Source organism: Panthera onca, chromosome E2, assembly GCF_046562875.1.
Source record: "Panthera onca isolate mPanOnc1 chromosome E2, mPanOnc1 haplotype 2, whole genome shotgun sequence".
Classification (NCBI taxonomy): Eukaryota; Metazoa; Chordata; class Mammalia; order Carnivora; family Felidae; genus Panthera; species Panthera onca.
The window spans coordinates 60,918,848-60,942,169 of record NC_138353.1 but is presented as its reverse complement, the minus strand read 5'-3'; the positions used below and the strand labels follow the sequence as shown (position 1 = coordinate 60,942,169).

Below are 23,322 nucleotides of genomic sequence, written 5' to 3'. Positions count from 1 at the left end.
ATTAACTTAGCTTGCTGTGTTGCTTCGATCGGCCGTCCATTGCTGTGGAACAAACCAGCCTGACGCTTGGCGAGTTAGAACAATGTTCATCGTGTCACACGGTCTTCTGAGGATTGGGCGTCCGGGTGTGGTTGAGAAAGTAGTTTTGGCTCTTACCCAAGGGTGCGGTCCAGGTGAAGCTTTCCGGGTGCTGGAGGGTGGCTCTCCAGGGGGGCGCCCTCACCTGGCTGTTGGCAGGAGACCTGAGCTCTTCACCACGTGGAGCCTGAGGCAGGGACGGCCCCAGGGTGTGAATTCCAGGGGGCGGGCGTCATCGAGGGTCTCCTGAGAGCCCGCTGACCACAGTGATGATTACAGAAGGTGTCTGTTGTTCACGTCTGTTCAGCAACATCCACCCCTCGGATCCTGATCCCCTGGGTCACGCGACCCCAGCCCTTCCTAGGGCTGCACTAATCCGTGCGATGATTGGTTCAGGAATGCAAAGTCAGCCAATGGCGTCCTTCCTTAGAGCTCCTGTTTGAAGATGAAGGGACTGCCTTTGGGGTCATGGAGAGGACGGACCGAGCAGGCCGCTCCCCCCTTTCCCACCCTGTGGAGAAAGCCGACCGTGGTTGGAGAGAAGGAGGCCCACGTGTAAAGGAGCAAAGGCTGCAGGTGAGGCGTGGGGCAACCTGGTTTGCACCCCTAGATCCAGTCACTGCGGGCGGGGCCCCCCTGCCTCGTCTCCTCATCACGAGCCGCCCCGTTTCTTTAGATGCAAGTTTATGTTGGGTTTTTGGGGTGTTGTTGGTCCAAGTTGGGGTTTGCCTGTCCAGGTTCACGAGCTGCTGGGGAGTCGTCACTGGCCAGAGGCCCGGGGTCCCTCCCTCCATGACCCCCCAGTGTGGGCTCAGAAGTCTCATCTGGGTTCAGCTACCAGCAGAGAGGGACCATGTCGGGATGTCTGGTTTATAGCTATTCCTGGCGGTCACTAGCTTGCTATCTCCCTGGCCCCAGGGGTCACTTGTTTCGGGGAATGAGAAGACATTTGAAGGAAGAAGGCATTCACTTTTTGTACATGGTCCCCCAGACCGCTTGCAGTTGAATGTGCCCTGTAGCCAACAGGGTCCTCTGCTTGCTGGTCTAGGATGTAGCCAGTGACCAGGTCCGCTGTGCCTCCGCTCCCTGACCCACAGTCAGCAGCGGGCAGCCGAGCGACTCCTTTTCGCGGGGTTGGACAGAGCAAGCTCTTCCCCTGAACAAGGACGGTCCTAGGTCTCTGTGCCCTTCCATTAAGGCACCGAGTGTTCACCAGCCTGCTGGTGCTAGATCCTAGAGGTCTATGGCCATCATGGCTTTTCAGCAAATCAACGGTGGACCTACTTCCGTAGAAGTTGCTGTGACGCACACTGAACTCGGACAGCCGCAGTGTAACGGAGAGACACAGCGACAGACCAGTGTTCCCAGACGTCCCTCCCTTGTGTGCCTGCCGCTAAGGAAAACCTTGCCTTTATTCACTGAGACCTTCTAACGCCCGGTTCTCACAGACTGCTGGCTCATTCCCGCGTGTTCTGTAAAGCAGAACAAAAAGAGAAGGGACAAAACCAGGCCAAAAGAAAGGAGGAGAGATACAGAGGGGTAGGGGAAAGAGCCCCCCACCCCCTTCCCCAGAGCTGTTACTGGTTCTAAAGGAAAGATGGGGAAGGGGAGGGAGGGCGAAAGGGGCAGGTGGTGACTTTTGGGGGATTGGTGAGAGGCCCTCAAAGTAGTCGCAGAAAATGAAAGAACCTGGAGAAAAAAATAGATTTTTTGGGATAAAATGAAATTTCCCTTAACAGGTACTTTGTGGCCACGACCTAGGCGCTAGGGACACAGCAGCGGACAGATGCTTGTCCTCACTGAGCTTCTGTTCTAGTGAGAAACAAAAGTCAGCCACGTCAGCAAAGCACACGGTCTGTGAGATTGTAAGTGGTCACAGAGACAAAGCGTGAGATGGGGTGGCCGTGGCCGACTTCACAGAGAAAGGGACTCTATTATTTTTACTATTATTATTATTTTTTAAATATCCTTTTTAAAAGTTTATTTATCTATTTTGAGAGAGAGTGAGTGAGCAGGGTAGGGGCAAAGAGAGAGAGGAAGAGAGAGAATTCCAAGCAGGCTCTATGCTGTCAGCACAGAGCACAATGTGGGGCTTGAACCCACAACCTGTGAGATCATGACCTGAGCCAAAGCCAAGAGCCGGATGCTTAACCAAGCCCCCCAGGTGCCCCAAGGTTACAGTTTCTTGAGCAGAATAAACAAAGTGACCCAGAGCCCCATAGACTGTGGGCGTAACCTGTCTCCAGGCAGAAGGGAGGGACTCAAACATTCGCCTGGGAGCTCTGCGGTTAGTAGGTGCCAAGAAGCCAGCCTTGCTGGACAGTGTGGGTGCCACCCACAGGGTCACTGGAAGGGGACACAGTATTCAACACTGAAGCACAGCAGCAGCCCTGTAGCATTTCTTTTCTTTCTTTTTTGGTAGCATTTCTGTCCTTTTATTTTCTGAATACTTTTTAAAGTTGCAAAGTAAAGCTGGGTTTCGGGCACAACATTGACTAATTCCTTTAATACTGAGCATCTCTGCTGTCCCCAGTGCCGTATAATTGTTTTGAAAGATACGTGTACCCATAAAGCGCAGTCTCCGTCTCTGAGCAGGCTGGTGAAGCAGGGAGGGGTGAGCATTCCCAGGCTGCCTGTTCCAGGAAAGTGCTGAGTGACTGACATCCTCCGGGCTTCTGCTGCCTGGGCCTGGACGTCCCCTCCAGCAAGCTCATCTCCAAAGGTTTCTGCTTCTCACCACCAGGCAGGTACATACGTGATGCAGGACAGCTCCAGCGGCCATCTGCTAGCTCCAAACTGCTGAGGCCTGGTGCTTCTCTATCTTGGCACACAGCCTTTCACCCTCTCCCCAGACTCAGTGGGACCACTCCTCTCTCCCTCCTTCCCTTGTTAACTGGTACACCTTCCAGTCTGGTGACATTCAACTCAATCTTCCAGACCCCAGGGCTCTGGATTGCCTTCTTTTAAATTTTTTTTTTTTTTTTTAACGTTTATTTATTTTTGAGACAGAGAGAGACAGAGCATGAACAGGGGAAGGTCAGAGAGAGAGGGAGACACAGAATCCGAAACAGGCTCCAGGCTCTGGGCAGTCAGCACAGAGCCCGACGCAGGGCTTGAACTCACGGACTGTGAGATCACGACCTGAGCCGAAGTCGGACGCTTAACCGACTGAGCCACCCAGGCGCCCCTGGATTGCCTTCTTGAGAATAGCTGCCTTTGCTGACAGCCTGCAGCCATGCCCTCCAAACTGCCAGACTTTTGCTGACCCCCAGAAAGGTCTTGGGTGGCCTCCAGGGGTCCCTGAACCACAGTTGGTGAACCCCTGGTCTCAATCATGGCAATTCCAATGTCATTAGGGTTATTCTTTATCAAAGATATGTGAATTTTATGCACTTAAAAAGGGAACTTGAGGGTGCCTGGCTGGCTCAGTCAGAAGAGCATGTAATTCTTGATCTCAGGGTCATGAGTTCGAGCTCCACGTTGGGTGTAGAGATTACTAAAAAAATAAAAAGGGGACTCAGATTAGATTCAAGATTATCTTTTGTGAGTTCCTCTTCAGCTAAAGATATCTTGAAGTACCCAGGGACAGTTTGGGGAATTTGTTACTAAATCATCCCTGAATTCAGCATTAGCGAAAGGATGTGAATGGACCATTCCGGACACTGAGCACCGTGGTCCCCCCAGGGCTGGCGTCCCAACCACCTTACCAGTAGGGCTCGGCTGTGCCGCAGGGGCTGGTTTCCAGGGATTGAATAGGACAAAGCCTCCATGGCTCCTCCACAAACCCCAGAGTCTCTGGGCTGCAGATGGGTGTCACATCACTTCCTGACCATGGCCACCCACCCAAGCTTCTGGAATGTTCTATGCCAGCTGCAGAGCCACAAGACCGTCTTTCAATCCCCGTCTGGGCCATGAAAGTGTTTGAGAGATTTGTGTTCTGCCTCTGCTGTAATGCTGTCCAGCACATGGCAGGCACCCACGCATTTGTTGAATGAGCACACAATTCATCTCCCAGCTGAGTGAGCTCCGTGCTTTCTGCAAGCTGACGTTCATTACATAAAACACATTATGCAATATTATGACACCCTCACTAGGAAAAGAAGTCTTAGGAAGGTTTATTTTTACTCTCAACCTTTCTAGTTGGATTTGTGAGAAATTGAAGAGAAGAATACTTCATATCGATCTTAAAATGACATAAAAACCAGTAGGCTACAGAAAAGATACTGGGTCCAAAGTTTTAAAAATGACGGGGTGGCCTCGGTGGTCCTGGGGCCAGGGGTCCCAGGAACATCTGACTCTTGCCGCACACAGCAGTTAGTCCTTCCTCTGAGGTTTGGGAGGGCCGTGCGTCACGAGCTACGGTGGGAGCAAAGCATGTGATAATTCGTTGTGGTTCCAAATTCTAATGTGAAGAATGCTGGAGAGCTGGGGTTGACCACAGGGCTGAGGCGGGGCTGGCTTGGCCTTGGGGTAACAGGCAGAAGGGAAGGGATCAGAATGTGGGCCTGCTCTGGCCACTTCTGCCACTTGTGTAGAAGAGGAAGCAGACAGAAAGCAAGGTGGCTGGGCCGCCTCCCTTTCAGCAGCAGCCTCCGGCAGTTTTGCAAGGGTGAGAAGAGCCTCACCCAGGCACCATCACTCTCCAGGTCCACATGTGGGGGGGGGGGGGGGCAGGTGGTGTCCTGCAGAGGGTGGAGAGTCACTTCAAGCAGCTTGGCTTAGGAGTAAAAGGTCACATCATTTCTTCTCTGGGAGGGCGTCAAGCATCACCAGGGCACTGGATTTTTCCGAAGCCACATTTGGCTTATGTTTAATCAATAATTTCTTCTTTTGGCTCCTGGGGAACAGAGACATACTGCAACATAAATGCTTTGGGCAGGATCTTGGTTTCTTGAACCTGAATCTCCCGGTGGGTCCAGGTAACTGCATTAAAGCAAACAGGCTTGCCAGGAAAGCCTGTGGGGAGGATACTACCCTGCGGAGAACTAGCCTGTGGGGATCCAGAGGAGGAATTTGTAGATCTAATTTGTTTTGTTTGGCCCACATGTTTGGCAAATTGTTTTTACTGAACTGTCCTATAAAAATTTGGTTTCTGGTTTCCATGGAAAAAATGGAAGGTGTGGCAATGCTGGCTCTTTGGTAGCCCCCGTCAAGCCCCCCAGCCTCAGCGATGCTATCTCCACCTGGCCCCTGCTCTCCTACTCTGCCGTCCTCACCGCTTCGCCACCCCCCTTCCTGTTTCTCTTTTCTCTGGAACTATTGCAACAGCTTCCCACCTGGCCTCTCATCATGGTCTCAACCTTCACACTGTTTCAAAAGCGGTGTTTTAGAACAGGACTCTGTCCCTGTGCTTCCTGATTAAAGCCCTTCACTGGCAGGTGCTGCTTGCAGGCTAAAAAAATCATTCGTGTGCCAGGGCACCTGGGGGGCTCAGTCAGTTAAGCATCCGACTTTGGCTCAGGTCACGATCTCTGGGTTTGTGAGTTTGAGCCCCAAATCGGGCTCTGCGCTGACAGCTGGGACCTGGAGCCTGCTTCTGTTCCTGTGTCTCCCTCTCTCTACCTCTGCCCCGCTCATGCTGTCTCCCTCTCTCTCTCAAAAATAAACTTAAAAAAAAAAAAATCATTTGTGTGCCTGCGAGGCCTCACCTGTGCCTAGCTACCTCTCTGCTTTCTGTGGTTGCCCCCCCCCCCCCCAACCCATCACCCACATGGAGACCTAAGCATCTTGCACTTAACTGTATAAAAGTAAACTCCCAGTTTTTCAGCCCAAAGCTCTATCCCCCCTGGAGCCCTGCCATCCGGTGCTGACTTCAGCCCAGACCCTTCTTACAACCCACAAGTCCTGCCAACTCTGTCTTCGAAACACATCCCAGACTCGCGGGCACAATGGCACTGCTGCCTCGCCCCACCTTCTCTGTGCTCTCATCGTCTCGCGTCATCCTTCAACAGTAGGTCAGGCCACGGCTCGTGGTCCTGCGACCCTGCAGTGGCTTCGGGTGATTTCCCAACTCCGAGTGGGACCCTTGCTCAGCGATCTTCCTCATCTTGTTTGCCTGGGCTTTATTCTGTGCTTGTGGGGCTCCTTCCTGCCCCATCTGGGGTGATTTTCTCCAAATCACGCCTTGCTTCACCCCCGGGGTCCTCCTCAAAGATGATCTTATCTGAGTTCTTCACCTACTAACTATATTAAACAGCATGCCTCCTCTGCCCCCATTGCCCTGTATTTCACGGAGGTCTTACAACAGTGCTGAAAACACAGCGGGCACTTAAAAGCCTTAAATACGTAAATATGGCCCCTTGGGCCACTGCAACCCTCTCCAACTTAAGGGCACCAGTTAGCTTGCTCCTTTGCCCACGAAACTGAATGCAGCCAGGATGGCATTTAAAATTTCCTAGCAGTTGGGGTGCCTGGCTGGCTCAGTTGGTAGAGCATCCAACTCTTGATCTCCGGGTCGAGAGTTCGAGGCCCATGTTGGGTGTGGAGCCTGCTTATACAAAGTAACATTTCTTAGTAATAAAAACAAAATTTCCTGGTAGCAATGATTAGGGAAAAAAAAAAGGATAAAATCAGTTTCAAAGCTATATTTTATTTAATGCCATTATCCAAAGTACTATCACTTCCATGTGTAATAAAAACATTTTTTTGAGATATTTTACATTCTTTTCTTCTTCATGCTAAGTCTGAAATCTGGTGTGTATTTTATATTCACAGTACATGTCAGTTTGGACTCACATCTCCAGGACTTAACAGTCCTATGTGGCTAGAAGCTATCCTATTGGACAGCAGACCTAGAATATTCTCCCATCTACTCACCTCTTCCTCAGACTTCTGACAGCAGCAGTTCGAGTGTAACACCTTATGGAAATCTTTTGCAAGCCGCTCCCCCAGACTAGACCTGGTTTTCACTCAATATTCTTTCATAACTCCTTGTACGTCTTTCTCAAAGTGCATATTGTGTGGCTGTTTGATAAACACGTTTTCCCCGCCTGACGCTAAATCCCAGCTGGTAGAGACTCCACCTGCTCTGTTCCCGTCGACTTTCCAGGGCTTGATATAGTGTTTGGCCCATGGCAATAAACCTCTGTGAATAAATGCACTAAATGGCTTCTTTCACTTTACTCTGCATTTCTTTTCTCTACTGTAGTTTTTACTTACAAGTTCTGTTTCTGTTAAAATTCTTTGCTTTTATCTTGTCAGACTATTTCCAAGGCAAACTCCCTCTAGAGAGTATTGGATTGGCTAAGGTCAGTGATTTTGAAAATTTTCCAAGGATGAGTATCATCAGAGACCAACATAGAAAATCCTAATTCCTCCTTCCCTCCATCTAGATTTACGCAAGTGGGCGTGGGGGCCGGAATCCCAATTTTATCAGTGTTCCCAGGGAATCCTTACAATGAGGTGTCCACCGGGCCCCTGGGTCATCATCCCGAGGGTGCTCGACAGCCCACGGCGCCCCGCTCACCCAGGGAAGTTACTGGCTGGGAGCGGGGAAATCGGAGCCTGGAAGGCAGCCGCTGCGGAGGGACCACCGCTTCCAGTTTCCTACGTGCCGAGCCCCGGCCAAGGGCCGCGCACACTCCTCGCGCAGTCCTCCCGGTGGCCCTGCGAGGCGGGCGCGGTCCTTGCTTCCCGCGCTGCCCGCACCCGCCGCACGCGGAGCACCGCGCGCGCCTCCACTTAACCACAGGGCAGGGGCGCGACGGCCGCGGTCCGCCCGCACCAGCGCGCGCCGCCTGGTCTCCTCAAGCCGCGCGGGCGGGGGGACTCGGACCAGGGACCGAGGCTGCCGGGCTGAGGCCCAACGCCGCCGATACCTCATCTCCCCGCTCCGTGGACGCTGGATCCCGGCTTTCGACCGTTCCCCTCGTCGCTTCCGGCATTTGGAAAGACCAATCGTCGCGTCCGGGACCAAAAGGCCCGCCCCCTCTGCGAGGCAAGCAGCCAATCCAGCTGCTCGCTTCCCAACGTGCCGTGCGCCCGGACGCACGACTTGGACCAATCCGTCCCGGAACGTCCTCTGGTCCCGCCCCAGGCCTGTCACCGAAGCTGTCCCTCTCGCTGCCGCCCCTTCACCCCCGCCGGCGCACTTCCTCCCCGACGCCGTGACGTGCGCAGTCCTGTGCCCGGCCGCAGCGGGCCAATGGCGGAGGCGGATACGGCGGGCCAATGGGCGGCGGCGTCTCATGCGGCCGGCGCCCGCCGCAGCCGCCGCCGGGTCCGGGAGCCAGAGGCCGCCGAGCCGGAGCGCGATGGAGCGAGGGCCCCAGGCGGGGAGGCGCCGCCGCCGAGCGCGCGGCCCGAAGTCCCCTCAGTGAGCGCCCGCGCCGCCGCGGCGCCGCCCGAGCCTGGCCGCGCCCGAGGGGCGGGCTCGCCTCCCGCCGGCCTCGCCGCTTCGCCGGCGCTCGGAGCCCGCCGCCGCCGCCGCCGCCTTCCCGCTCGGGCCGGGAGACGGGCTGGGGCTGCATGGCCTCGCCCGCGCGCCGCCGCTGAGCCCCGCGGAGCCGTGCAGCCGGGAGCCGGTGAGAGCCGCCGCGGGCCGGGCCGGGGGTCGGGGCGGGCGCCCGGGCGTGGGGCCGCCTCGAGGCCTGCAGGCCTCCTCTCTTGGCGGAGCAGCGCGGCAGGCGCCGGGGGGCCTGAGGGGCCGACTTGGGGCTCCGGGGGGCCCGAGCAGCCGTGAGGGGCTGACGGGGGGCCCCTGGGGGGCCGGAAGCGGGGGGGGGGCGCCCGGGCAGCCGCGGAGGGCCGACGCGGGGCTGCGGGTGGGCCTGGGAGGCCCGGGCAGCCGTGAGGGGCTCCGGGTGGGGTTCTGGGTGGGCCTGCGGGGCCAGGGGCAGCCGTGAAGGAACTGACGGCGGCTCTGGGTGGGCCTGGGGGCCCAGACAGCCGTGAGGGGCCTGCGGGGGCTCTGGGCAGCCGCGCGGGGCCGACGGGGGCTCCAGGTGGGCCTGGCGGGGGGCGGGGGGGGGGCTGGGCAGCCGTGAGGGGTTGAGAGTGCGCCTGGGGGACTTGGGAGGGCTCGGGGCGGCCGTGAGGGGCCGACGGGGGCCCCGGGCACCTGGGGAGCGGGTGCGCCGACCTCTGACCCGAGGGAGGGGTGCGTTCGCAGTGTCGGTTGTAGTTGTTATTCCCAGCGTCCCTATTATTATCACTGTTTTGAAATGGGAGCAGGCGGTTCTCGGGCTCCGAGCCGGAGGGGGCGGGCGGACGGGAGTCGTGAAGGGAGAGTGGGGGCGCCGGGGGTGCAGGAGGCGCGCGTAGGCCCGCGGAGGGGCAGGAATGCGGGGCAGCGGCGCGGGGGTGTCGTCTGGGGGGAGGGTAGGCGGGACTGGGGGGCGGGTGGGAGGGAAGCGGTGGCGGTGGCGGCTGCAACAGCAGTCCTTGGCCTCAAGGAACAATGTGAGACGTTGCCTGAAATGTTAATTTCCGTTCCTCATTTCATCATCCCCTGGCAGGGCGGTAGCTGCGAGTGAGTGAGTGAGTGTGTGTGTGTGTGTGTGTGTGAGAGTGAGCGTGTGTATGTGAGTGAGCGTGTGTGTGTGTGTGGCTGGCCATGCCACATGGATTCAGTCTTCTCTCAAAGAGGGATTGTGCTGTTAAATTTTGTATCTTTGCCGTTTGTGGATGGGGGTGAAGAACTCTTCGTTTTTCTTGAGGTCTGCTCTTTTCTTGGTGCCTCATCAAGGTTTTACTGCTTCTGCTGTTCTTTTGGAAAGCTAGCCTGTATCTCGGCGTCCAAGGGTTTTTGGAAGAGGCTTTGAAAGATTAAGCTGGCCTAAGCTGGCCCTGTGCTTTGAAAACCATTTTCTCTCCCGCAGTTGAGATGCGGCATGCCTAGGTTTCCTGGTTTCTACAGGTTATAGGAAGTTTTCTATCCCTTTGCAAGAACAGGATGGTTTTGCAGATTTCCCGGTGGAAAAATCGCATTTCAGGCTTTCTTGTAAGGTGGCAGTTTTTGAAGTGATTTGAGCAGTATGCTCAACATTCCTTTTAAGCTAAGGAGTGAAAGTGCGCACAGTTGTTGAGTTGCAAACCTTAGAATATTTTGGTGCCTGTGGCGGAGTGAGGAGCGGCGCTCAGCAAAGCTGTGTAACAGGATATTGCTGGTGGAAACAGTGCAGTTGAAACAGTTGCTATTTTGGTTCCTGCAAACCCGGTCAATGGCATAGCTTGAATAGTTGCAAATCAGAGACCCCCAGACGTGTGTTCCGTTCATTTGGGGACCTTGATTTCTCATCCGAAATGTTGTCCCGGAAGACCTGCTCTGTGTTGTGTCTTCGGAGACTGATTGCACAAGTCTTCTGATATTCCTTTGAAAGTGCAGTTAAAAAAAGAAAAAAGGAAAAACATCTTGCTCAACTTTGATTGTGACCCTTGAATCGGATCCTTATCTCCGAGTTGCCTCCCCCGCCCTCCATTCAGCTGCTGTCCTCTGTGTGGTTGGTGCTCCGAGCTGGATCCCTGTCGGTCGATAGGCTGGCCCTCCTGAATGGGCTGGGAGGAGACAAAGACCAAGTAGCTTTGACATTTTTCTGTGTCCTTTGTGCGTGCCTCCTGACTTAGTTAAAAAGCTCCCTCAAGATATTGCTAAACTTGATCCAACTTTGAAAGTTTCAGAGGTTTTTTTCCTCAATATTTTTTTAAGTTGTGGCAAAATATACATAGAATTTACCAGAAGTTTGTTTTGAAAGGTGTCACATCGTCTCAAGTTCCTCATTTGCAGTTCTAACTTTGTGTCAGCTGTCCTCCTCGCTGGGGCCTGTCAGATGTTCTAGACCCGCTGCAGACCAGCCACGCTAATCACACGGCACCGCCGTTCATCTCTCTAAACCAGATGGGCTGCTTACGACTGGAGGCTGTCATGTTCTCTGTAATTACAGTGTTGATACGGTGACAAGCAGAACTTTCCACGGACAGAGCTGAGCTCTGCTGTTTGTATTTGAGAGTATTTTTCTAGAAGCTGTGTGTGCCTTGGGTTTTTAAGTACATTTGATACAGTAAGGTTATGTTTTATCCAGTGTAGCACAGTTATTTTGCATATGGGCAATGAGCCCATTATCAATGAAATAACATAATTAGAGAGTGTCAGTAAATGCTGGTTCAGAGCATAATCTGCATTTGTTGCCAAAATAAGTGTTTTGATCCGTCCACTGCCCCGCGTAAGGCCCTTCATCCCTCACATGGTAAGCGTGGTGGGTGAGCTTTCTCTAATAGGATATCTGCTAGTTAAAGGGCAGAATGCTGACTGCGCACTGTGTCACTGCCGTTGGGTCGGTGCATGGCCCATTTGACGAGAGCCTCCTGAAGAAATTAAATGAACCCCAGTGACTAAAAGTCATTGTCTTGACATTTTTTACTCTGCGTTTTCTTAATTTTTTTGTTTGTTTACTTTTGAGGGAGAGATTGAGCATGAGCGGGGGAGGGGCAGAGAGAGAGGGAGAACACAGGATCCAAAGCGGGCTCCAGGCTCCGAGCTGGCGGCACAGAGCCTGACGAGGGGGGGCTTGAACCCATGAACCGTGAGATCGTGACCTGAGCCGAAGTCAGACGCTTAATCGACTGAGCCACCCGGGTGCCCCAGTATGTGTTCTCTTAGTTGTATTTCAAATGGATTTTTTTGTGCTATTCAACTTTTCCAGTTTTATTTTACAGCTGTAGGAAAGAAGGGGTCAGTCACTCCTGGAACTCAGGCAGTTAGAGATAATCAGCATAGAAAGCCTAAAAGGCTTAGGAAATGATCCACTTTAACAACTAGGTTGTTAATTCTGATCAAGGTGTTTCTATTCCGAGGTGGCTCTTTTTTCTGTTTGATGGGTCTTATTCGTGGTATCTTTTAAGCTAAGTCAGACCAAGCTATGTGTTTCCTTGTTGGTTTTTGTTATTCTTCTGTGCTTAACTCTCTGTTTCTCTCCCTCCACACTCAAAACTGTCTGTAAATAGTGTTTTATGGTACAGTAGAACTACAAATGTTATTTTTATGGTAAGGTCCCAAGTGGTTATTAACAATCTAACCCTAATTGCGTGACCTCTTCCCCGAAGCCCCCCATGTGATCCCCCATCACTCTCCCTCTTAACTCCGGATGCTTTGGCTACATTGGCTTCCATTTCCTGGATCGGGACACGTGCCGTATTCTCTCATGGCCTCGACACATGCTGGTCCTCCGTCTGGAACAGGGCCCTGCTGAGTGCACATTGTTGCCTCCCTTGCAAATCTTTGCTCGTCCAGAGCTACAGGATGACTCCCTCCAGCCTCTGGGTCTTAGTCAAATATTCACTCCCAAGGAATATGCCACCCCACCTTGTTAGAGCCACATAAACACAGTTGGGGGCCTGGGCGGCTTAGTTGGTTGAGCTTCGAGCTCTTGATTTCAGCCCAGGTCATGATCCCAGGGTTGTGGGATCGAGCCCTGCGCTGTGCTCTGCGCTAAGCGTGGAGCCTGTTTAAGTTTCTCTCTCTCCTTCTCCCCCCCCCCCCCCCCCCGCCTCCCCCCTTCTCCCCTGCTTTACTGCCTCTCTCGAAGACGTTAATAAATAAATACAAAAGGACTTAGCAGAATTGATGGAATACGCAGGGGTTGGATTACATCTGCCCTGTGAAAAGAAGGACTGCATGCTTAGTGACAATAGGGTTGGTCTCCGTGATTGCTCCTAGGGCATGACACTTGTTCTAGAAGTAGCTCAAGAAAGACTTGTTGAATTGTTTAAAGACTCTATATGAAAATACAGTATTTGAATGACTTTGAAAGGAGAAACTTGGGATGAGGAACTTTCATTTATTTGACTAGGAATGATGCTTTGTGATTTCAGCCATTTTTCCATTTGTTTTCATTACAAATTTTCTTCACAATTTAGACAAAGGTATGGGATATGACATTTAAGATCGGCACAGAACAACACCTAAGGACAATAATCAACGGAAAGGTTGTCTTTGTGGGAAGGAAAATGCCTCCTGGAAGCGGTTTTAGTGAGATTGCTGCTTTCGGGGCAAAGGTGAAAGCCTGCTGAGTGTAGTTTCCTGCTGTGTTTAGTTTAGAACTTTGAGCACCTTCTGGCCCCTTGTAACGTAAGCAGTGGTTTAGTATGGCAGTGGAGTACCTGGAAAGTTTTAGCATTTTATCTTACCTTTTTTTTTTTTTTTTTTTTGACTCCTAAGCTGTTGTAATAAAAATGCTCCTGAGCTTTGAGACTAAAGCTTCTGTTTAAATATAAATTCTCCAGAATGGAGTTGGCGCCTTAATGTCCTTCCTACCCCAGTTTTAGCATTTTGATGACCAAAAAAGTAATCTCTTTGGAGGGAAATACACCAAAATGGAACTGTATGTTATTTTTTTTTTACCACTTATGTTTTCTGATTTAAAAAAAAAAAAATGAACCTGTTACGTAATTGGCAAAAAGATTGATTTTTGAAGAGACTAATTATGGCTATAATTTGGGTGACAGAGACTTGAATTTTTGGTTTGGATAAGAGTGTGCTTAATTTGTGTGGTTTTAACTTTTTAGGTAAGTAAGGGGTGAGGGGAATTGGTTGTGGTTGAAAGCATTTAGGGACACCATTCTAAAACTTAAGAAATCCCACAGTTTTGAAGCTGATCTGTGACTAAAGAGTTGAGTGGGTTTGCATTGTGAAAATAAAAGAGGTCTGTCCCATTAGTACAGCTGAGGTTTCCAAGGGCTGGAAGGACTGACAGTTCTGTTGCCGGTGGAGGCTGCCCGCCACCCCCGCCCCCCCCCTCCCCAGCCTAGGCCGAGGCCGTTGTGGGAGTTACCGTGTCCTTCCCGGCTGGCTGAGGGCAGGACCCAAGTTGCCAGCTCTGCCCTTGGCATCTGTGCAGTGAATTATTTATTAGCCTCAAAATCTGTAGGCACTCGTTTTCCACTTGTAAAGAAACCAGTGTGCACCAGTTCACTTTATAAAAGTGTTGGCCTTTTCTCAACGTAAAACATTTTTGATCACCTAGATCACAATTTTTGTCAAGGTTAAGTAAAATTTCATAAAATCCCCCTCCCTTCCAATTGTTTAACTGTAAAATGTTACCTTTTAGAATGGTGAAATTGAAATTTAACTTGTGAGTGCTTAATAAATGTGATATCAGAGGTTAGTTTTCATCTAAAATGTAGCAAATAGAGTTCTTTTCTCAGGGCATTAATAGAAAGTGCCCCACTCCTTGTAATGGCAAGCTCCAGAGCCAGGATGCTAATGTCCTGGAATAATGACTTTCTAAATAATGAGACGTTTGCGTAAGGTTTTGGCTTAAGTTATGATTGCTTTGTGTTCCACTGCATTCATATCTAGCAAAATAAGATTTTCACTTAATTCTGTGTGATGATGTAAACTTGAAATCATTGCAGGTGTACCGTATAAATGTGTCTAAAATACAGAAGGTGAGGGAAGCAGTGAAGAACCTTATTACTCTTGAGAGATAAAGCCTTGCTAGCACGCACCATGTTTCTAAAGTGTGGTTTTACATCCTGTAAAACAGGAAGTAAAAATAAAGAACAACAACAACAAAAAAACCCAAAGCAGCACTCTTGAAGGAATTTTTTTTTTTTTTTTTTAATTACAAAAATGCCTGGCTACTTCAAGGATGTGCAGAACACTTAAAAAGAAAAACTCTGACCTTGTGGATGATAGAAAAGAAAGCCCAGGTTTTGGGGTCTGAAACTGACAGGGTCCTTAGTTTAATGCCCCAGCCCTTCCTGGGGCTCCGGTTTCAAGGCGTGTTTAGACTTTGTGACTCTTTTCCTTTCCAGACGTAGATGATTTGCTCCTGATGTGTTTGGATTACGTTGAGAACAGTCCACCTGAAATTTGAAGTATTTTAGTTTCGAGATTACTATATTAAATACGCTAAAACTCAAAGCATTTTCTTGTAGGAAGATTTTTCCTTAACACTTAAGAGGTAATCTTTGAATTGTGTCCTTTGTCTTTATGTATGAAGCTTGGAAAAGTGATCTGTGCTTTTGCTCATGGTTTAATTTTCTGCAGATGCAGCCTTAGTGAAATTTACACGGGAGCTTTATTTCTTTTCAGAGAAGCTATTAGATCTAATTCTTCTAAAAGTGGGTTCTCATCAGATGATGGACGTTTTATTTATTTTCATTTATCTTAATTTTTTAAAGCAGCCTCCACACCCAACGTGGAGCTAGAGCTTACGAGCCTGAGGTTGAGAGCTGCGTGCTCCACCCATTGCGCCAGCCAGGCGCCCCCAGATGAGTGACGTTTTAAAGAGGACTGTGTTGAAGCAATAACTCTCATTTTCTGCAAAAGGCTATTTGAAGGCTAAAGGCGCAGTGAGGGGTTAGCAAGTTGGGAAGAACATCTTTGTCCTGGAATCTAACCTATAGTCTCCTCCTTTCCTTTCCTTGATAGTTTTCTTTGACGCCCCCAAATGTGTTGGCCCAAGGGGGCTGAGGAACAGACGATGAGGAAGGGTGAGTTACGTTCGATGGTGACACAGGACGTGGGGGGGGGGGTGAGGGAAACACGTGCACTCCTACTTGGGAGGAGCGCTTGTGTTTTTGTATTTCGGTCGTGTCACTTACTTTTCTATAGCTGCTGTAACAAATTAGCACAGACTTGGAGGTTTAAAACCACATAGATGTGTTATTGTACAGTCCTGTAGACTAGGAGCCTGACGCGAATCTCAAGGGGGAAAATCCAGGTGTTGGCAGGGCCAGTTCCTGCTGAGGGCTCCGGGGGACACTGTTTCCTTGCCTCTTCGTCTCTTACTGGCTCTTCACATTCCTGGGCCTGTGGCTCCTTTCTCCACCTTTTTTCTTTTTTTTTTTAAGGGCTTTTATAAAATTTAAAAAAATGTCTTATTTATTTTTGAGAGAGTGCCAGTGGGAAAGGGGCAGAGAGAGGAGGGGGACAGAGGATTCTAACTGTGCACTGCATGGGGAGCAGTGAGCCTGATGCAGGGCTTGAACTTGAGAGCTGTGAGATCATGACCTGAGCCCTAGTCGGACGCTCAACAGCCTGAGCCCCCGGGTGCCCCCCTCTTCTCCATCTTTGAAGCCAGCAGTTTTGCATCTCTCTGACTTTCCAATGTCACATCTCCTTTCTACTCTGTTCTGTCTCACTCTTCCACTTTTGAGGACCCTTGTGATTATATTGGGCCCACCTGGATAATCTCGCCTAGGCACCCTGTCTGCTGATTAGACCTTAATTCCACCTGCAAACGTAATTCCCCTTTGCCGTGTGACCTCAAATACCCACAAGTTCCAGGGATTAGAATAGGGACTCTTTGGGAGCAGTGTTTTGCTGGCTATGCTAGGGTTCCATGGATGCGGTCATCACGTGGGGTTGGATCAGGTCATAGAGCTGGCTCCGGTGCTTTGCCTCAGTTCACCAGAACCATCTTGGCTCTGGGAAGACTCAGCCATCAGCCAGCCAGTGTAGTCTGGCATTGATGGGGAGTTAGTGAATGTGGTAGAAATACTTGTCCTGGATGAGGTCTGGCTTTTTTTGTTTGTTTGTTTTTTAAAATAAACTTTTATTTTGGAATAATTTTAGATATACAGAAGTAGGACACACAGTAGTACTAGGCCAGGTTCTTGAATGGTAACATTTCCCATAACACTGCTAAGGTTGTGAAAGCTGTGAGATCAACATTGGTATGTTACTCTCGATTGAACCCCAGACTTCATTCAGACTTCACCCATGTTTCCACTGGGGTCCTTTTAGTGTTGCAGGGTCCCACATGACATTTAGTTACTGTTTCTTTAGTCTCTTCTGTCTGTAGCAGTTTCTCGGCTCTTGTTTTTTATGACCTTGACAGGTTTTAAAGTTTGTTTATTTGAGAGAGACAGAGAGAGGGAGAGAATGAGAATGAGTGGAGGAGGGGCAGAGAGAGAGGGAGAGAGAATCCCAAGCAGGCTGCATGCTGTCAGTGTGAAGTCTGACGTGGGGCTCAATCTCACAAACCGTGAGATCATGACCTGAGCCCCTACCAAGGATGCTCAACCGACTGAGCCACCAAGGTGCCCATGACCTTGGCGATTTTGAAGAGTACAGGATTTGTTTTTATGTCTTTGTAACCATTCACCCATTTGGCACAGTTACAGAGCTCTGTACCACTGACTTCTGGGTTTCTCTGACTGCTTTTCTAAATGCAGGCTGCCTTATAGTAGGAGAGCAGTCTTAAATTTTTTTTGCAACTGGAATGAATTACTTGTCTTATGCAGGGGACTCGTCAGACTAGACACACTTTGCTTTTCCCACGTTATATTGGTTTAGTCACTCTTACTCACTGCTCCTTGGGCCAGGCTGTGTTGTGGGTGCACAGAGGGACTGAGACATGGCCCCACCCTGAGGTTGGGAAGGAAGAGAGGTTGGGGGGGGGGGGTGCTGTGACATGAGAATAGGAGTTGAGAGGAGAGAGAGCATTTCTGGCTCTGAAGTCTGGGAGATGTCACGGAGGAAGTGTTATTTAAGAACCCGTGAAAGGGGTACCTGGGGGGGCTCAATCTGTTAAACTTCCAACTTTGGCTCAGGTCATAGTCTCGCCGTGTGTGCATTGGAGCCCCACGTCGGGCTCTGTGCTGACGGCTTGGAGCCTGGAGCCTGCTTCGGATTCTCTGTCTCCCTGTCTCTCTGCCTCTCCCCTGCTTGCGCTCTGTCTCTCGCAGATAAACATTAAAAAAAACTGAAAAGAATCGGTGAGATATCGGGGTGCAGAACGCAGGGTGAGGCTGTCAAAGACTGTGGGAAGGACTGGGAGATAGGCTGTAATGTGGGACTTGCCAGCTAGACCTGTTTGAACACGCAGCCCTTGGAAACAAACCGCGGCAGATAAAGCTGGGAAAACGGACTGGGCTCAAATTGTGTAAGACCGGGTCTGCCGAGGAGGGTGCGGGGCACGGCCCCTGGTGTGTCCCAGGGTGAAGGTGGTGGACGGCCAGATGGAGGTCAGAGTGGCACCGGGGGGAGGCTTTGCAGCGCTCCTGGGCCTGAACTCGAGGAGGAGCGGAGAAACGGGGAGTTGGCTGCTGCTCTTGGAGGCAGGTGAATGCAGGGTCAGCCTTGTGTCTTCCAGTTCGTACTTTGACCACCGCCCTCCATTTCTGGGCAAATCATCAGGTTTAGGAAAGCTCACACCAGCAACACTGCTGTAGAAAGTAGGTGCACCGTTTTCCAGGTAAAAATGTAAAACAGCTAGTTGGAAATGGATGATGGGGGGTGTAAAATTTGTCATAGGAGCATAACTTGAATTCAAGTGAGTGGCAGCAAGGCCCATCCCAGAAAAGTGAGGAGTGGGGGGCTTGTGACAAAGCCTGGCCGAAGGCCTGGCAGAGCTTGGGGAGCGCCCCAGACGGGGGGCGGGGGGAGGCGGCCCTGTCATCGGAGGAGGGCAGCGTGGGCTAAGACCTTCCTGAAGCATCTAGAGGACCTTGAAATGGGGAGGGGGTTCGGGTGCGCTGCGTGAGCGAGTCGTCCAGGCCAAGTGGTGCTGACTAACACGTATTTATACACAATGCTGGAAAATGGGAGTTGAGTTGACTCAGTGGATGGAATGGGGCAGACAAGTGAGGGGCAGTCTGGCGAGAGGTGGTGGCAGGTGAGGAGGTGTGGCAGAGATGGAGTGTGGGAGGCCGTGGAAGAGAAACAGGAGGGGGGCTGGGGCCCAGGGGGTGGAGACGCCCCTGCTGTCATGGTGCAGTCTGACGGGCGGAGGCCAGGAGGCCAGACCTCATGTCCAAGACAGGGGCAGTCTGGTTGAGGCCGTGTGAGCTGCAGGCCAAGGATAGTAGTTTTGGGTTCATATAGGAGGGCTGGAGATTTGGGGGGCTGGAGAAATAACCTGCGAGTGCAGGCAATGCAGAAGGATTTGCTGTCTTATTATTTTGCCCAAAGTAATCTCTACACCCAGCATGGGCTTGAACTCCCAACCCTGAGATCAGGGTACATACACTCTGACTCTACTGACAGGGCCAGCCAGACACCCCCGTACTTCGTTAGACTTATGACTTGTGTTTGTTTTACATTTTAAATATGTCAGTGCATGTATCAATAGATACCTGATCGGTGTTTGCGTGAAAGGTCAATCTTAAAAGTTAATGACTTAGAAAACAGGCTTGTGGCTTGAGAAGAGGGACGATACCAGTCAGGACGTGTACTCCATGTAACAAACATGTAACACTTGGAATGTGTGCCAAGCATATTACCTACGTGAGAGTATTCCTGATTTGCTTTAAGTCAGTACAATGTAGGCTTTTTCCTGCTCCGTCACAACACTGTTACCATGTGCTGGGGCAGAGGGGCTTTGTCCTTGTGTCTGTCTGTGGTTGGGCAGTAGTGAGACTCTGGGCGTCTGGCGTTGGCAGCTTTCTGTTGTGTGGCTGTCTCTGTTGGCTGGACTCTAAGTTGAATGTAGTTTCATCGCATTGCAGAAATCAGGGTAGAGCGCAAATACGTGTTTCGGACAGCCTGACCATTGCAGGTGCCCGGGACAGGGTGCTCTTAAAGGGAGTTGCCTCGGCCACGGGTGGACTATTCGTGTGTGGTGTGCTAACTTCTTTCTGTTTACTTTTTTTTTTTTTAATGTTTATTTATTTTTGAGACAGAGAGAGACAGAGCATGAACGGGGGAGGGTCAGAGAGAGAGGGAGACGCAGAATCCGAAGCAGGCTCCAGGCTCTGAGCTGTCAGCACAGAGCCCGATGTGGGGCTCGAACCCACGAACCGTGAGATCATGAGCTGAGCTGAAGGCGGACGCCCAACCGACTGAGCCACCCAGGCGCCCCCTTTCTGTTTACTTTTACTTACACTCTCCACACTTCTGCTAAATCTCCTTGTTACCAGCCCCTCTATAACATTACACATTTTTCCTTCCACTGGTTGACAGCTGCTGTTTCTTTGAGGGAGAAAAATTTTTATAGCTGTTATACTGTCACAGAGCTAATCCAGCCTCTGGTTCCATGGTTAGTTCTGTAGGTCTCTGCCTTTCTTGCCCCTTCTCCTTTCTTGGTACAAAAATAAAAAAATAAATAAAATTGTTTTTTAAGTTTGTTTATTTTGAGAGAGCACACGTGTGCATGGCAGGGGGGAGAGACAGAGAGAGAGAGAGAGAGAGAGAATGAGAATCCCAAGTAGGCTCTGTGCTGTCAGCACAGAGCCCCACGTGGGGCTTGAACTCGAGAACCGAGGGCTCATGATCTGAGCCGAAACCAAGAGGAGGACACTTAACCCGCTGAGCCACCCAGCTGCCCTGCCAGGCATCCTTTCTTGATTTGCAGACTGCATGTAGGAGCTGCAGAACAACGCAGTCTGGATTTTGTAAATTACGGGTGCCCCTGACTCCAGTGATGACGGCTGCCAGTCACAGCAGGGAGGGGGGTGGGTTGGAGGACTCCTGCAGAGTCCCTCAGCAGTCGTGGCCTTTCCTCACCCTCACTAGGTTGGGTTGTTATTGTTTGTTTGTCCGGGAATACTTTGGAGGGCTGTGATTTCAGGTGGGCAGAGCGTTGTATAACTGAGGCAGTGGTTTTAAGTTTTTATTCCCATATGGGCCTGTTTCTCAAATGTTGCGATTTAATTAAGCAGTAAAAGTTACTCTTTGGATCGTAAAACGTAAAAGTCAAGTTTGTTCCAGATGTTAGTGAGTTTATACTAATGTTCTGTTGTTAACATCATGTTATCACTTGGGTTTTCTCTTCTTGTCGCATGGAGCTTTCCTTAACAAAGAGGTTCATGGTAGCAAAGGGAACAATCAACAAAATGGAAGGACTGCTTACGAACAGGGAGAAGATATTTGTAAACCATATATCTGCTACGGGGTTAATATGCAAAATATATAAAAAACTCCTATAACTGAATAGCAAAAACCCCCAAAAAAACAAAAACCCGAATAATGCAATTAAGAAATGGGCCAAGAACCTGAGTGGACATTTCTCCAAAGGAGATGTACAAAAGGCCGGCGGATACGTGAAAAGATGCCCAGCATCACTAGGCATCAGGCAGATGCAAATCAAAACCATAACGAGCTGTCACCTCACACCTGTTGAAACGGCCATGGTAAAAAGCACAAAAGATAACACATGCTGGCGTGGCTGTGGGGGAAAGGGAGCCCTTGAGCGCTGCTGGTGGGAATGCAGAGTGGTGCGGCCATTATGGAAAACAGTATGGAGGATGCTCAAAAAGTAAAAATAGAACCACCCTATGATCCAGCAACCGATTCTAGGAATGTATCCACAGGAAATGCAGATGCTCACTTGAGAAGGTGTCCGCACCCTATGTTCATTGCAGCATTATTTACGGTAGCTGAGAAAACAACCTAAATGTCCCGCTGACAGGCGATGGATAAAAAAGTTGTGGTCCGATGAAATACTATTCAGTCGTTAAAAAGGGAGGCAATCCTCCGTGGGTGGCAACACGATGGACCTTGAAGGCATTGCGCTCAGTGCAATAAGTCAGGCAGAGAAAGATAAATACTCTATGGAATCCAAACAAAACAAAACAAAAGCCGAACTCGGAAAAGGAGATCAGACTTGGTGGGGGGAGGGGGAACTTGGAGGTGGTGGTGAAAAGGTCCAGACTTCCAGTTATCAGATGAGTAAGCGCTAGGGGGCTAGGGGCGTGCCGAGCTCCTGGCGCTGTGTGACACACGGGACGGTTGGTCGTTAAGAGTAAGTCCTGAGAGTTCTCAACACAAGGAGAAAACGGTTTTGTTCTCATTTTCCTTTCTGTTGTGTCTGTGTGGGAAGATGATGCTAGCTGAACCTGGTGTGTAAATCATTACACAGGAACGATAGATGAGGCTGGCCTGTTGTTCCCCTTAAACTTACACAGGGATGTGTGTCCATTATTTGCCAGTAAAACTGGAAAAAACAGAGATCATGGCAAGATCTCGCTGGTGTTCACTTAGTGCTAGAGTGCCATTTAAAAACCTCTTGAACAGGGCGAGGCCACGGGATTTTTGTGGCAGCTGGGAGTGCTCTGAAGTCCACATGGCTCACCAGCTCTGACCGCTGCTCCTGTCTGCCCAGTCATTGTGGCCGGAGTGTGCGTCTGTAGGGCGACTTTGCTTGGAAAGATGTGAAAGGTTAGCACTTACACATAGTCTGTAAACCGAATTGATAACAGGAGTGAGTGTCACGTGCTGGTTAGTCTAGGGAAGTAGTTTTTCAGGCTGCTTTAAATAGTCCTCAGTTTTATGAAAGGTCGTTTCTGAGTAATGAGATCTTTTCTGTATCGAGTCACATCTGTTTCATAGAGGAGGCAAACCTGCCTGGTAATTAATGTTCTTCTGGTGACACTACCCTCTCCCAGGTCAGTTTCCTGACACCCAAAACTCATAGGGACTGTGGCAGCAGGGTGGCACATTGTCCGTAGAGTTAGCAGAGGTGGGATGTTTACCTGGCGTGGGTCATTTCATGTGAGGGCCCGTGGGTCGCCGGAGGGGGGCTCAGTTCAGGCACGTTTAGTTTTCCATACCACCTCGTTGTGGAAAACTTGGGAATGATCAAGGTTTCATTTTGTTGAGGTGTGGTTCTTTGATGTGAGAGTTATGGGAATAAGGGTTTTCATTAAGCATGGAGACTTGTTTATGAGAAGTCCTAACGAAAAATTCCTAGGAAGAAGCTGCTGATTGCTGGTGGTTGTGCCAGGAATGCGCCGGAGGACTGCTCTCCACCAGCCATCAGGTCTGAGCACAGGACACAGTCCCAGGAAGGAGCCTCCCGCTGCTGCTGTGTGTTGAGTACAGCAAGGGTGCCAGGCTGTCGTGAGAAGGACCTCCAGGTGGCTTGTGGGGGACGCTGTGAGGCCCGAGCGCTGGCTCTTTGGGACCCTGTGTGTTGACTTGAGGGGTGAGGGGAGAATGTTCTCTGGAGGGACGGGGGACATCAGGTTGGTTACTGGTGTAGGGTGGGGTCTACATACTGCTGCTGACGTGAGGAATAGGATCTCTTATCTTTGTATAGATTTGAGAGATTTCAAAAGAACGGTAGACCCCAACGATTTGCCTTTACTTATCCTCTGCTTGTCGTCTTTCCTTCTGTCGTTGTTGCAGTCGGACCGTCTGTCAGGGTGATGGTTCCCGCGTGCAGTCTGGCAGTCTTAGCACGGCCCTCGAGTCGTGGGGGAGTTTCTGGGCCTGAGCCTGCCAGCCCCGAGGGTGTGCGTGCTGCTCCCCACAGTCTGGGTCCAGGCTGGCCGAGCACTTGTCCTTTGTGTCCTGGTGGAGACTAGTTGGGAACTGTTTCTGAAAAAGTAAGCCTCAGGACCAATTTATTAAGCACTCCG

General features: G+C 50.7%; 1 protein-coding gene and 1 long non-coding RNA gene across 16 annotated transcripts in view; one reads left to right on the top strand and one right to left on the bottom strand.

Moving 5' to 3' along the window:
* Nucleotides 1–1,016: 1,016 nt before the first annotated feature.
* LOC144614654 (uncharacterized) lies at nucleotides 1,017–7,945 on the bottom strand. Its single transcript, XR_013552609.2, has 3 exons — nucleotides 7,474–7,945; nucleotides 1,822–1,890; nucleotides 1,017–1,550 (listed from the first exon to the last, which is right to left on the bottom strand). It is a non-coding gene; the product is annotated as an uncharacterized LOC144614654 (long non-coding RNA).
* Nucleotides 7,946–8,266: 321 nt separating this feature from the next.
* The window catches only part of ANKRD11 (ankyrin repeat domain 11), a 180,982-nt gene continuing 165,926 nt past the window's right edge, over nucleotides 8,267–23,322 (top strand). For 12 of the 15 annotated variants that reach the window (XM_078439147.2, XM_078439150.2, XM_078439148.2 and 9 more), the window contains exon 1: nucleotides 8,267–8,600. The gene's annotated coding sequence lies outside the window, so the exon portion shown is untranslated. Of the gene's footprint in view, nucleotides 8,601–13,858; nucleotides 15,511–23,322 lie in introns of those variants that run through there. The other 3 variants (XM_078439156.2, XM_078439155.2, XM_078439138.2) reach the window with 2 other exon arrangements.